Source organism: Pararge aegeria, chromosome 11, assembly GCF_905163445.1.
Source record: "Pararge aegeria chromosome 11, ilParAegt1.1, whole genome shotgun sequence".
Taxonomy (NCBI): Eukaryota; Metazoa; Arthropoda; class Insecta; order Lepidoptera; family Nymphalidae; genus Pararge; species Pararge aegeria.
This window is the reverse complement of record NC_053190.1, coordinates 5,703,604-5,715,920: the sequence shown is the minus strand read 5'-3', so window position 1 is coordinate 5,715,920 and position 12,317 is coordinate 5,703,604. Positions and strand designations below refer to the sequence as shown.

The following is a 12,317-nucleotide window of genomic DNA, read 5'->3' as shown; positions in this document are numbered from 1 at the left end:
TATGCGACTGCTCAAAAAAGGAGTGTAGTTTTATCAGGTTTTATGAAAGATTAAATGTGTGTATATGCGTGGAAGGGAGTTTCTTTAATCAACTATGACTACTAAAATGGTTTGGATGTATGACATATTATCGAATCCTTACACCACACCAAGTTTCACTGTCTATAATGTTTTGGACAAAAATTATCTTTTTGAAGTTGAACCTTGTTCTGAATAAAATGGGATATAACTTTTTATTGTTGTAAAAAAAGTTCCTGTTTATTACTTGCCATTTAATTTAGCATACGTAATAAAATACTTTTTTTTACTTATTTATCTTTAGCCGGACTCGCAAAGCGTATTCACATACTAGAAGACTTATTTACCGACTCAAATGTATGAATGAATGAATTTAAAACTACAAGGTACTTACCGTTGACCTTGTGGTTTTGTGTTTTAGCATAAATTAACATCGGTCATTTCCGTTTACCGTTATTCATTTTAGAAAGAAACAAGATAATTGCGGATTACGTATATAATGTATGAAATTGACTGCGTGCATAAGTTCATCTCATGATCTAAGAATAGGGATAACGATTTCCTGATCTGATGTTAAAAGCGGATGGGCTCACTTGCTTGAGCCGTTTTTTTGTGTCACTGGCTTTATACCCATGCGTTACCGTCGTACTAAGTCGAGCATATTTCATTTATTTGAATGAATGAATGAATGAATGAAAGTTCAAAGTTTGTATTAAACGTAAGCTTATAGAAAAGCCTATTATAGTATAAAGGACTACGTTATCGATAAAAAAGCTTGGGTGTAAATAGCTGCTCTTCTAATAATTTAAAATGACATTGTAAGATGTTGATAACAAACAAAAAAAAAAAACACCCGGCTAAATTTGTTGTGGGCTTCTTCTTAGACCAGGACGCGTTTGGAACCCTCGTAGCTTTGGTTTTAAGTTTACGAATGTGGTTATCGCCATCATCTCACTACCGTGTAATTCTTATGTACGCATCAAAAGAGCCACCTATGGGCCTACTTGAATAAAGATATTTTTGTCTTTGACTTTGACTTTGAATTAAAGAATGATTTTATTTATTTGTGTAACCTAGGCTTTTTATGTAGTTTTGCGTTTGCCTACTTGCAAATTTCATGCTTGTTTCTGCCGCAAAGGAGCATTATTGCAATGCTGTGTTCCGGTCTGAAGGACGTGGTTGCCGGTGTAATTACAGGCACAAGAGGCTTAACATCTACGCCTCAGCTTGATGGACAAAGGGCGGCTCTTTGTGGAACGTGTTCCCAGTGTTAGAAGCGACGATTTACAAACTTACCATCAGGTGCTTCAACTGCTGGTAGAATAAGATCTAAAATCGATTGAAATAAAATTAATTTATTCCCATTACATGGCACGTGTCTGAGAATAAGAAGGGTTAAGGCTGTAGTTCAGACTTCACAGGCCTTTGATAACATAGGCTTGTAGAGTTTTACATGAACTCTCAAGCATACAGGTTTCCTTACGATGTGTTTCTACACCTTTAATTAATCTAAAATCGATTTCGATCGAATTCGATCTAAATCTAGATCCATTAATTATTCGTTTAAAACAAAAAACAAAACGGTAAGTTGGGTTTCATAAGAAAATTAATAAATATATTACGAAAATACGAACATCGCATTCTAGCCCCAAGTTAAGCGTAGCTTGTGTAATATACATTAATACTTATAATATACAGATAAACAACCAGACACTGAAAAACATTCGTGTTCATCATACAAACATTATTCTAGCTGTGGATATTGAACCCACAGCCTTGGATTTAAAAAGCAGTGTCAGGCGCTATTTCCGTTTGAGCCGAAAGGTTTTTAATCATGAAAAATTACTAAAGTTATAAATGTTATGTTAGCCAAACGAAAGGAATATTTTGTTCGTCTAAATTGGCAAAATGAATAAATTACACCTTTTTCTAAAAGGTACGGAACCCTAATATGCAAATTGCGAGTATGATTCGTACTTTACCAGTTTTATAACGTTTTCAGCTACAAACATAATATTTATTTCAGTATTAAATAAAGAGTTTTATTAGGTATGAATGTGAGGTATTTTTAATTAGATTACACAAAGGAACACACAGACTATATGTACACGGAATAATAGGGTGTCCATGCTGAAAATATACTTTAAGAGACAGAATAGAATAGAATAGAAAAACTTTATTGCAACACAACACAATAGGAAAAACAAAAGGATAACAGTAATAGTTCTTAGTGCTAGATTGCAAAGGCGGCCTTATCACTAAAAGTGGTCTTTCAAAGGCAACCTGAGTGTGCGAAGCAGACAGAAAAGTGGAAAGTGGGTGGTGCCTAAAGGATGTTACAAAAAAATTAAATAAACTTACATAAACATACATACTACATTTACATATTAGCTACTAAAATACCGATATAAATTTATATATACTATAATAGATATACATACACACATACATAATGAACAACAGTTTTTTTTTAATGTCATTTATTCTAGAGTCTGTACCGTTCACCTAATATGGTTTGGGCTAAACTGTTAGGGAGTATGGTAGTCATACTACTAATCTCCCATTACAGGGCACGGGTCTGAGAACAAGAAGGGTTAAGGCTGTAGTTCAGACTTCACAGGCCTTTGATAACGTATGTTTGAGAGTTCTACATGTTTGAGAGTTCTACATGAACTCTCAAGCATACAGGTTTCCTTACGATGTGTTTCTACACCGTTAATATTTAATTCCTAACTAATGCGTGCTGTGCTCGAACTCAGTCTCCTCGAAACTCTAGGCTATTACTGCCAGTAAGTTATTACCACCAGGATATAATAAAAATCGGGACTCCTATATCTTCGAGAGAAGATACCTTTGAGCAATAAATAAATAAATAAATATACTACGACAATACACACACCGCCATCTAGCCACAAAGAAAGCGTAGCTTGTGTTATGGGTACTAAGACAACTGATGAATATTTTAAATGAATAATATACACAAATACTTAGAAAATACATATAAACACCCAGACACTGACAAAAATTCATGCTCATCACACAAAAATTTTTCAGTTGTGGGAATCGAACCCACGGCCCTGGGCTCAGAAAGCAGAGTGGCTGCAAACTGCGCCAATCGGCCGTCAAACCAAGCAATGGAACGGCTGATGTTGTTCTCATAGCTAATCCATAGTTATATTATAAATGCGATAGTGTGTTTGTTTGTTTGTCCATCCTTCAAGCCCGAACCAAGCAGTCAATCGACTTAATTTTTTAGTTGAATGAACTGGGAGTATCATAGGCGACTTTTGATACTGCAAAAGGTACAAATTCCCAAGAGGGATCTCCTTAATGTTTTTTAAGGCACGTAAAGACCCAAATCTTTCTCAATTTAAGAGGAGACTCTGTAGTGGGTGGGTGGTAGGTAATGATGATGATGCCTGTAAAAAGGTGTCGAACTTCCTGACACGCTGCAGATTTAAGCGGGAGGTCCCAGGTTCGATCCGCGGCAGGGGAATTTTACCAGCCGGTGAGATTGCAGACAAGGTCTATCTTACAGTGTAACAAAAAAAAAGTTATATTGTCTTTAGTAGGGTCTACTTTTTGACATCTGATATATGGAGCCCCTATATAAAGTGTTTATTAAAATCATATTGCATGAAATGTCATAATATGCATATCTTTCTCTTTCAAAATCAAGAGTTGCCAGTTCATATTACTTTTTTACACTTTATAAAAAAGAGAAAGATAATTATGTGAGTCCTTTTTAATTGAAGATGAATCTGCCTGGTCTTCTTAATTGAAGACTGCCAATAGAGTAAATGAACTGGAGTGCTCAATGGATTGAGTAAACTGTACTTGTGTCTGGAATCCAAATGAAGAAACAGTTTTTATAAAACGTAAGCTTACCTATTCATATAAAAATCCTATTAATATATTAACGATTACATAAACGATAAAAAAGTTCGGTTATGAATTGCTCTAACTTCATAGCTGATTATTAACTGACTGCGAGATCGTGATAACAAAAAAAACCGGCTATGTTTGTTGCGGCCTATTTTTAGACGTGGTTGCGATTGGAACCCTAACTATAGTTATATTTATCACCCTGTGACCTCACAATAATGTAAACGTATATGTATGAAAGCTTAATTAGTGCCTGTGATAGGCCTACGAATAAATAATTTTTGAATTTGAATTCAACAGAGAGCTAAAAAAACCCAAAAATAAATATTATGAATAAATTTGCCGGTAAAAAAGTGAGTTACCAGTCGTAGGGGAAATACAGATATTCGGTAACAAAAATAGTCGGTTATTTCCCAAAGCGCTGAGTGCAGATCGACGCCATGCCAAATTTACGGAAATTGGATTTTTTTTCACTATAAGTTAGCCATTGACTGCAGTCTCTAATGGCTGTAACTGATGATATAGTCTGAGATTATCGGGCTAATCTGTTATGGCCCTTATTTGGCAGTTTATTAAGCCCATCCTCCTAATCGGTTTTTAAGTGGCATCATTGGCACTCTAGCCACGGGCGCAGCGTCCCACCAGACCAAACCAGAGAAAATTCATAAATCGCTCTTGCTGGCACCTCTCACTTATAATTATGACCGTTTTCACTAACTGCGAACTAGGCAATGCCTAAATAAGTAACGCGTAATCTAAGGCGATTCTCAGGCATAAATTCAAATTCAAATTTTAAATTCAATATTTCTTCATTCATGTCTTCTATCACAGGCACTTATGAAGCGTTCATACATACGAGTATATGTTTACATAATTGTAAGGGGATGTTGATAACTTCATTCACCAACTGAAACCTCTACGAGGGTTCAATTTTAATTATAGTTAATTTTAAGCTTTAAAGTAAGAGCAAACCCAAGCTTTTTTATCGTTTTAGTAAGCCTCAACATTAGAATAGGTTTTTTCATAAATGAACCGTCGACCAATAGTCTAAGAGTTGATGAAACTTTTTTTTTATAGGCATTGTTTAAATTATTAGGCATTCGATATAGGCAATGCCTAGGTTTAGTGAAACGAGTGCTAGTCTATGAATTAATACTTGATAAATAAAAATAAAATAAAATATTGTAGGTTTTTTGGCTTACTACTATGTACACAGAACAGCGAGACATCGTGAGCGGTGGCATCCTTTAATGAATGAATGAATGAATACACTTCAATTATACACCACAGAGAAAATTTACAGAGATACACAAACAACAGCACAATAAGGTAGAACGTACAATTTGGCGGCCTTATCGCTAAATAGCGATCTCTTCCAGGCAAACAAAGGCATACAAGAAACTGCTATACGAAATTAGTAGGTGGTACAACAAACATTAGTGAAATATTAGGATTTTAAACTAAATTAAATTAAAATAAACATACAAAATAGTACATATTATTAAACATAACATATAAAAGAAATGTACAAAAATATAATATATATTCCATACATCCTTATGTGGTTGATATTCCATCAACACGCACAAAACGTTTTTTATCCACGTTTCTGATACGTACCGCTAAGATGTGGAACGCCCTCCCGGAAACTGTGTTTCCTGCAACGTATAATTTGGGTACCGTCAAGGCTTGTGTGAATAGGTTTTTCTAGGCAAACGTGCTCCAACCTAGATCTCATCATTGCTTTCTAACGGGGATGATGAAGCCAGGCCTATCGTTAATAAAAAAAATAGTACATTTGCGTATTTTGATTTGTCACCTTACCTCATATTCTTATAATACTAAAGGCCGGTAAACTGAGTATTAATAAATAAATAAATAAATTGAAGTGCAAATGTAGTTGAGTGCAAAATTACACAAAGTTAATAATATAAACCATGTACCATGAAATGATGATATCTTTTCGTAGCACACTTCTCGCATTGTTGCGTTATTTCTTGTTATTCGGATTTCATGTGTTTTTGTGAGTAAACCCTAAGGGGTCGCGATGAAAGTTTCTTGTATCAGTTTGTTATAACCCGTGATAAATTAGTTTCGTAATGATAATCTAATAACACATCTTATGGTACTTATCCGTAAGCAATTTGGATCGCCACTGCCGTTGAAAGTATAGATATACAAACAGTTCCACATCGACTTTGTAACCCTTTCAGGATTATGATCCCAAATCTACTATGTAATGGCTGTATGTGTATAAAACGAGAAAATCGGTAGACATAACAATCTCGTGACGCGCGTGATAGCTCTACAGAAAAGGTCTTTGTCGAATAAATCCCTCTTTGCCTAAATGAGTGTTTTTTTAAATACTTTCAAAAATGTATATTACTTTTTAACTGTGTAATAAAGTAATACTTTATATATTATAAAATTAACAACTTATAGTTATCCATAAATTATCTAGTTCAATCTACTTAGTAAGTGCCGTACTTACAAGATGTAAAATAAATAAATAAGAAATAAATGAAAATGCGTCAAAATTTACGTCATAACATGTTTCCGATGCTATAGAAAATTCGGCTATTTTTCAGAAAGATAAAAATTAAAAAATAATTTATTTTCGTATTTTGCACAAAGGCAACATCAAATATGCCTGTTTGTAGTGGCAAGACTATCGATTGGGAGCGAAGATTGTACTAAAAAGTACCTTCGATAATCTAAGCGGTTGCTCTTTTCCAATATTAACATATTCATTTTTTTAAGTATTATTTTTCTATCTTATTTTTTTATTTTTTGAAAACTAAGTCCTTCTCATTCTGAGAGAAGTCCCTTATTCTGTAGTCAAGTTACAAGTTAAAAGTTCTCTGAAATCTGTAAATGTTAAAGAGATTTTTTGGAACAAAACAAAAAAAAAACTGTAACTCGCTTACTGCGCAGGAAGTGCTACGTAGTAAGACGGCTAGAGCTCTTTTTTATCATGGGTTGTGTACCTAAACATACATGTAGTTGCTTTGCCTTCGAGCCGCCTCATGTTCAAATAGCAATACCAGTTGCGTAAACACATTCTAATACCGAAACCTCTAGCTAATTAAATAACTTTCCTTATACCGCTACATCCGCTACTTACGACTTCTCTCAGACCATTTTGCCATCGATCATTGTAAATATCTTATAGAATTAGAATCCTACTATTTTTTGTAAATTATCATCGTTCCCATCACCATCAGGCTATTAGTGTTTCGCATATTCATAACATTTATATATAAGGAACAAAAAGTAGTTTTTTTATATTAAAGCTCCAAATATTTTAATCATTTTGACTTCAAGAATTGTGAATGGTGTTTTGGTACTTTAATTTTTAGATTAAATCAAACATACTTCAACAAGAGAAGCGTTTATAGCCGAGTAGGTAGGAGCTGGACTTACCTTTCGGGGGGCCGAGTTCTAATTCAAGCACGCACTTCTAACTTTTCTAAGTTAACGCACTTAGCGTTTTTAGTAATTAAATATATCTCGCTTGAACGGTGAAGGAAAACATCGTGAGGAGACTTGCATGTCAGAGAGTTTTGTATAATGTTATCAAAGGTGTGTGGAGACCACCAATCCGCCAGCGGGGTGGACTAAAATTCAAAATTCATTTATTTCAAGTAGGCCTAATATAAGCACTTTTGAAACGTCAAGTCTGTCTTAACCTCTTATTATTGGGAGGGTGGTAGGTCACCCGTGCTCTGTAGTGGGCCGGTAATGGGTTGATATGACGAGGATGATGATGATTATACTGAAACAAGTGAAATTTGTTCTTGTTAGATAATCTTTTTATTCAGTGCATTAGGTCGGCTTTCTCATAGCTAGCAAGTGTTAGCGAATTTACCTTATTGATGTGGTTTGTAGTATGAAATCGGGATCCGATTTAATAGTAAACCTTGAAATCACTTACAGAAAAGCTTCCGCTACAGATAATTGTCGTTCTACCGGCAAAAACTAACCGCCATGCGATCAAGTCTCGTTATACCCTGTTAGGCTTCACACGGAAATAAAATAAGAAAAAAAAAGTATGGTTGCTGCCAAGTAAATTTATTTTATGGTGTCTTAGTAGGCGGTTGCGAAATATTATTTTTATAATTACAAATAAACCTTATTAGTCTTTATTATAAAGTAATAAATTCTAAAAACTACACCAAAATCCGTTACGTTGTGTAACAGAAAGATGAGACTTTGTTTATACTGTTATCGTGTATACAATAAAGCCCTCTTTGATTTAAATTTGCATCGTCGCGATAATGCAGTAACGCGTTAACCTATCATGAACTAAAAAATATAATTTTATTTACAAAAATATTTCGGAATATAACCTGTATATCTTTTATATATAATATGAATAAATGTCTGTGGCAGACGTGGGTCTCTGGCAAAGACATGGAACACGCTCTGCAAGAGTCGTAGGTTGTGGAATAAATAATAATCTGACCCCGATAGTTATCTTTCGTTGTACAGTTTGTGATACTTTAACTCTTGGTCAGCCCAAAAGGGATATTTCATTCGAAAATAGAAGTGAGAACCGCTAAATGTAATCTATTCTAATGAAAGCGACTACATTATAAATCGGAATTGTCTATGTTTCATTCGATTCTTCTCTGAAAATCTTGAAATTAGAGATATAGTTAAATTTATTTCATTATGATATTATTAAATATATATATATATTTCAATATTATTAAATTATCAAGATTGATATATTGTGATAGTTAAACAATAATTATCTCTTTAAGTATTATTTTGAAAAACAATCCTGAGATAGATATAATGCGGATGAAAAGTCACTCATCTGAAGGCGACTGGTGATTGTAAGTTTTTTATAGGAAATATAGGAAATAACATGAGTTAAGAATTGTGGTTTTATTATAGCCGTAGTCAGTTTTCACAGAAACCATGCAGCCGTTTCCGCCCTTTCTGAGTTACTAATCTAAATTCTAATCCCTTCAAACAAAGGACATAAAATGAGGGTGAACTTTGCTTAAATTTATAACTGATATAAATCTCTCAGATCCTGTATTAAAATTTGTCTACGTGTTTGAGAATAATGACTTGAGTCAAGTCTAGCCAATTCTATTAAAAATTATTTTATTTTGTGTGTGTGTGTATGTTTCTGTATGTAGTGGTAGTGTTTGAGTGTGTTTCGTAGTTCTCAAACGGATGAACAAATTTTTATTTTGTTTTTTTAATTTGAAAATTGCATCAGTCGGGAGTGTTCTAAGCTAGTTCATAACTCAACAAATCTGATGCAGGCAGGACCAACGTTCAGTCCCCGTCAGAGAAAATTAAGAAATGAATAATATCTGTATTTTTTCTGGGAGGATCCGGCTATGTCTTACTCTATCGATAATACGTGCCACCACACATTTTTATTTTTTTGTCAATAAATTATTGATATGGAAACATTTGACACAAATGTGTGATAATAAAAACGTTATGTTTTAATTTTTTTTCTTTCTTAATGTCTTCTAATATCTGTCTTCTATAAAATAGGACGCTTGTTTTTAGCAACGCAACGAAATTTATTTTAAGATTAAAAAAATAAATAAAAAAAAAATGTTTTAGTTGGTAGGCATAAAACATAAAAGATTTTAGAAAAGAAAGAAATTAAAATAAAACAAATTCTTTTGTAAATGTAATTTTATTTTACCGTGGGTTTTGAATTTATATGCAGTGTTTTAAGTGCAAGTTCTCGTTTGTGACATTGCTGCGAATATGTATTAATTAAGCCAATTTACGATACCAATTATTTCTATGCTTTGCTTGGGATAAATCAGTTCAAAAAAATTATAAATGGGTGTCGGTTTTTTACTTATGCACGACCGATTTTGCTGAAATTGGGCACATATCATATAGCATGCAGTCTGGCAATGGGCATCCCATTTTAACTCGGAAAAGAAATGAGACCGTGTTAAATACAAAAATAACGTTTGTTACCTATGCATGGTTTAAGCGCTAAGCCGGTCTTGACATAATTTTGCACAGAGAAAAACGTGACAAAGTCACGGTTAACAGCTAGTGTTACGTAATAATTATGATGTCATAGTCTGAATGGTAAGCTTTATTAACGAGATACGAGTATGTTATATTATATTTACATTGACTTTAGACTGAAATCTCCCTGGATCTCTGTTAAAATTATACAGCGCGTAGCTTTACAAAAAATATGCGAGGCGTGTTTATAAAGCTAATTTTGTTTTCTTTATTCACCGGTTTATTCATTGGTGCTGCACCGGGCTAACCTGTAAGGGTAGATTTCACACACCTTATAGAACGTTTGGATTGCGTCAACATCACGGAATTTTCCTGATTATAGCTTGAAGTAATCTGTGATTATTAATTAGTAAAATTAAAAACGACGTAACTCCTAAAATATAGGTAAACTTTGTGAAAGTAATGGTCATGGTATCCTAGTGAGATATTTCCCAAGGCCAGGGTGATTGGTTGTAGATATGTAGTACAGGAGTGTGAAAGCACCAGAAGTTAGGTCGCAATAATCAGGGAACGTTATATATACTTATTATTACCTTTAATATGAACCCATATTACCTTTGCTTACTAAAACATTTACAGTCAGGCCTCTGTTCAAACACACAACGTGTAACGGAATTACAAAATACCTACTGTTGAAGGGTGCATAATAATAAATTATATGTTATAAATTATAAATATAATATTTAATGAGGAATCACTCGGTTAAAATATTAAATCAAAAGAAGCATATTTTTCCATACCGACTAATTCAAAACATCCTCGGTGTTTATTTATGACAACCCTATAGAAGATAAAAGACCGAACCGTGCATAGTACCTCAGCTACGCAACGTACCTAATAAAGTGACCGGAGTCTTTTTATCTGTATCTGATTTCTTTCAGTAAAAACTATTGCAATGGTTTATTCAAAAACTATTAGTGTTTCAGTGTCTCAGATACAGTAAATAATGTACCTCTAAAGCCTCTGAAGTATAATTTCGGTTTTCATATACACGTTGTATAACTCCTACCAATAACTACAGGTCGGTCAGTAAGATATATTATTATTATATATATATGAAAACTGCACTAAGCACTTTGTAACCAATCCAATTTCATTGTTCGTGAGTTTGGTTCTAACATTGCATGCTGTTGTACTATGCATATTTTATGTGCCAAACATCTGGCCTAAATAATCAAACACTGTACCTACTAAAATTGATTCGATCCAATGGGAGGACAGAACTAATAAACTAGTTAGAGCAAATTCAAACAGATGTGGCCCAGCACGACTTAGTTCCTACGAAGGCGAAGCTATTTGGTTAAGTTGCTTTGGCTTCAGATAACTTATCGCAAATAAGGTCTGCTTTTTATTTACGTGTGGACTGTATTCCTGCTTCGCTTTAAATAAATAAATGAATAAATATACTACAACAATACACATATTGCTATAAAGCCTCAAAGTAAGCGTAGGTTGTGCTATGGGTATTAAGATGACTGATAAATATTTTTATGAATAACATACATAAATAGGTGTGGGAATCGACCCTCGGCCTTGGATTCACAAAGCAGGGTTGGCACCAGTGGCGTGCACTCCATACATGCACAAAAGCACTGCATACCCCAAACATTGATATATAACTCGAATAGGAGGAGAGTTTGTGCCGTTTTTAGCAATTTTCCTGGTGTATGCATACCCTGGTAAGAAACCCAATGCACGCCACTGGTTGGCACCCACTGCGCCAATCAGCCTTTCAAACTATTACAGGTTTTAATCATGTGTAGGTGAAAGCTGTTGCCTGGGAGAAGACAAACCAACAAATTCTTTCACTTTCCACGGAATTTTATTAATTATTTCAAGGCGTAATATAAATATAGATTCATTTAAATTCACAGAAATATCATAATAATCGAGCGTTTTCGAAAAGTTGCGTCAGTATATTGTTCTACTGCTGTGTGAAAGCACGAACGAGACAAAAATGGCTTGTTCTTTGGTAACAAACACTATTGCTTTAGTAAATTGACAAAGAAAAGCGTTAATAGCCTAGTTGGACTTACGTCTTCCTGTTGCGGGGACCGAGTTCAGTTTCCGACACGCACCTTTTACAATTTGGAGTTATGTGTGTTTATTTGCCTAATGGTGAAGGACCACTTCATCATCATATCAACCCATTACCGTCCTACTACAGGGCATGGGTCTCCTCCCACAATAAGAAGGGGTTAAGGCCGTAGTCCACGCTGGCCCTGTGCGGATTGGTGGACTCCAGACAACTCTGAGAACATTATGGAGACATCTCAGGCAAGCAGGTTTCCTCACGATGTTTTCCTTTACCGTTGAAGCAAGTGGTATTTGATTTACTTACACCGCACATAACTTAGAAAACTTAGAAGTGATTCGAACTCCACGAAGTA

The 12,317-nt window shown here is 34.3% G+C and overlaps 1 protein-coding gene across 1 annotated transcript in view; it reads left to right on the top strand.

Annotated features, from left to right (window-relative positions):
* LOC120627388 overlaps positions 1-12,317 on the top strand; it is a 120,488-nt gene that overhangs the window by 262 nt on the left and 107,909 nt on the right. The gene's annotated exons all lie outside the window — the stretch shown is intronic.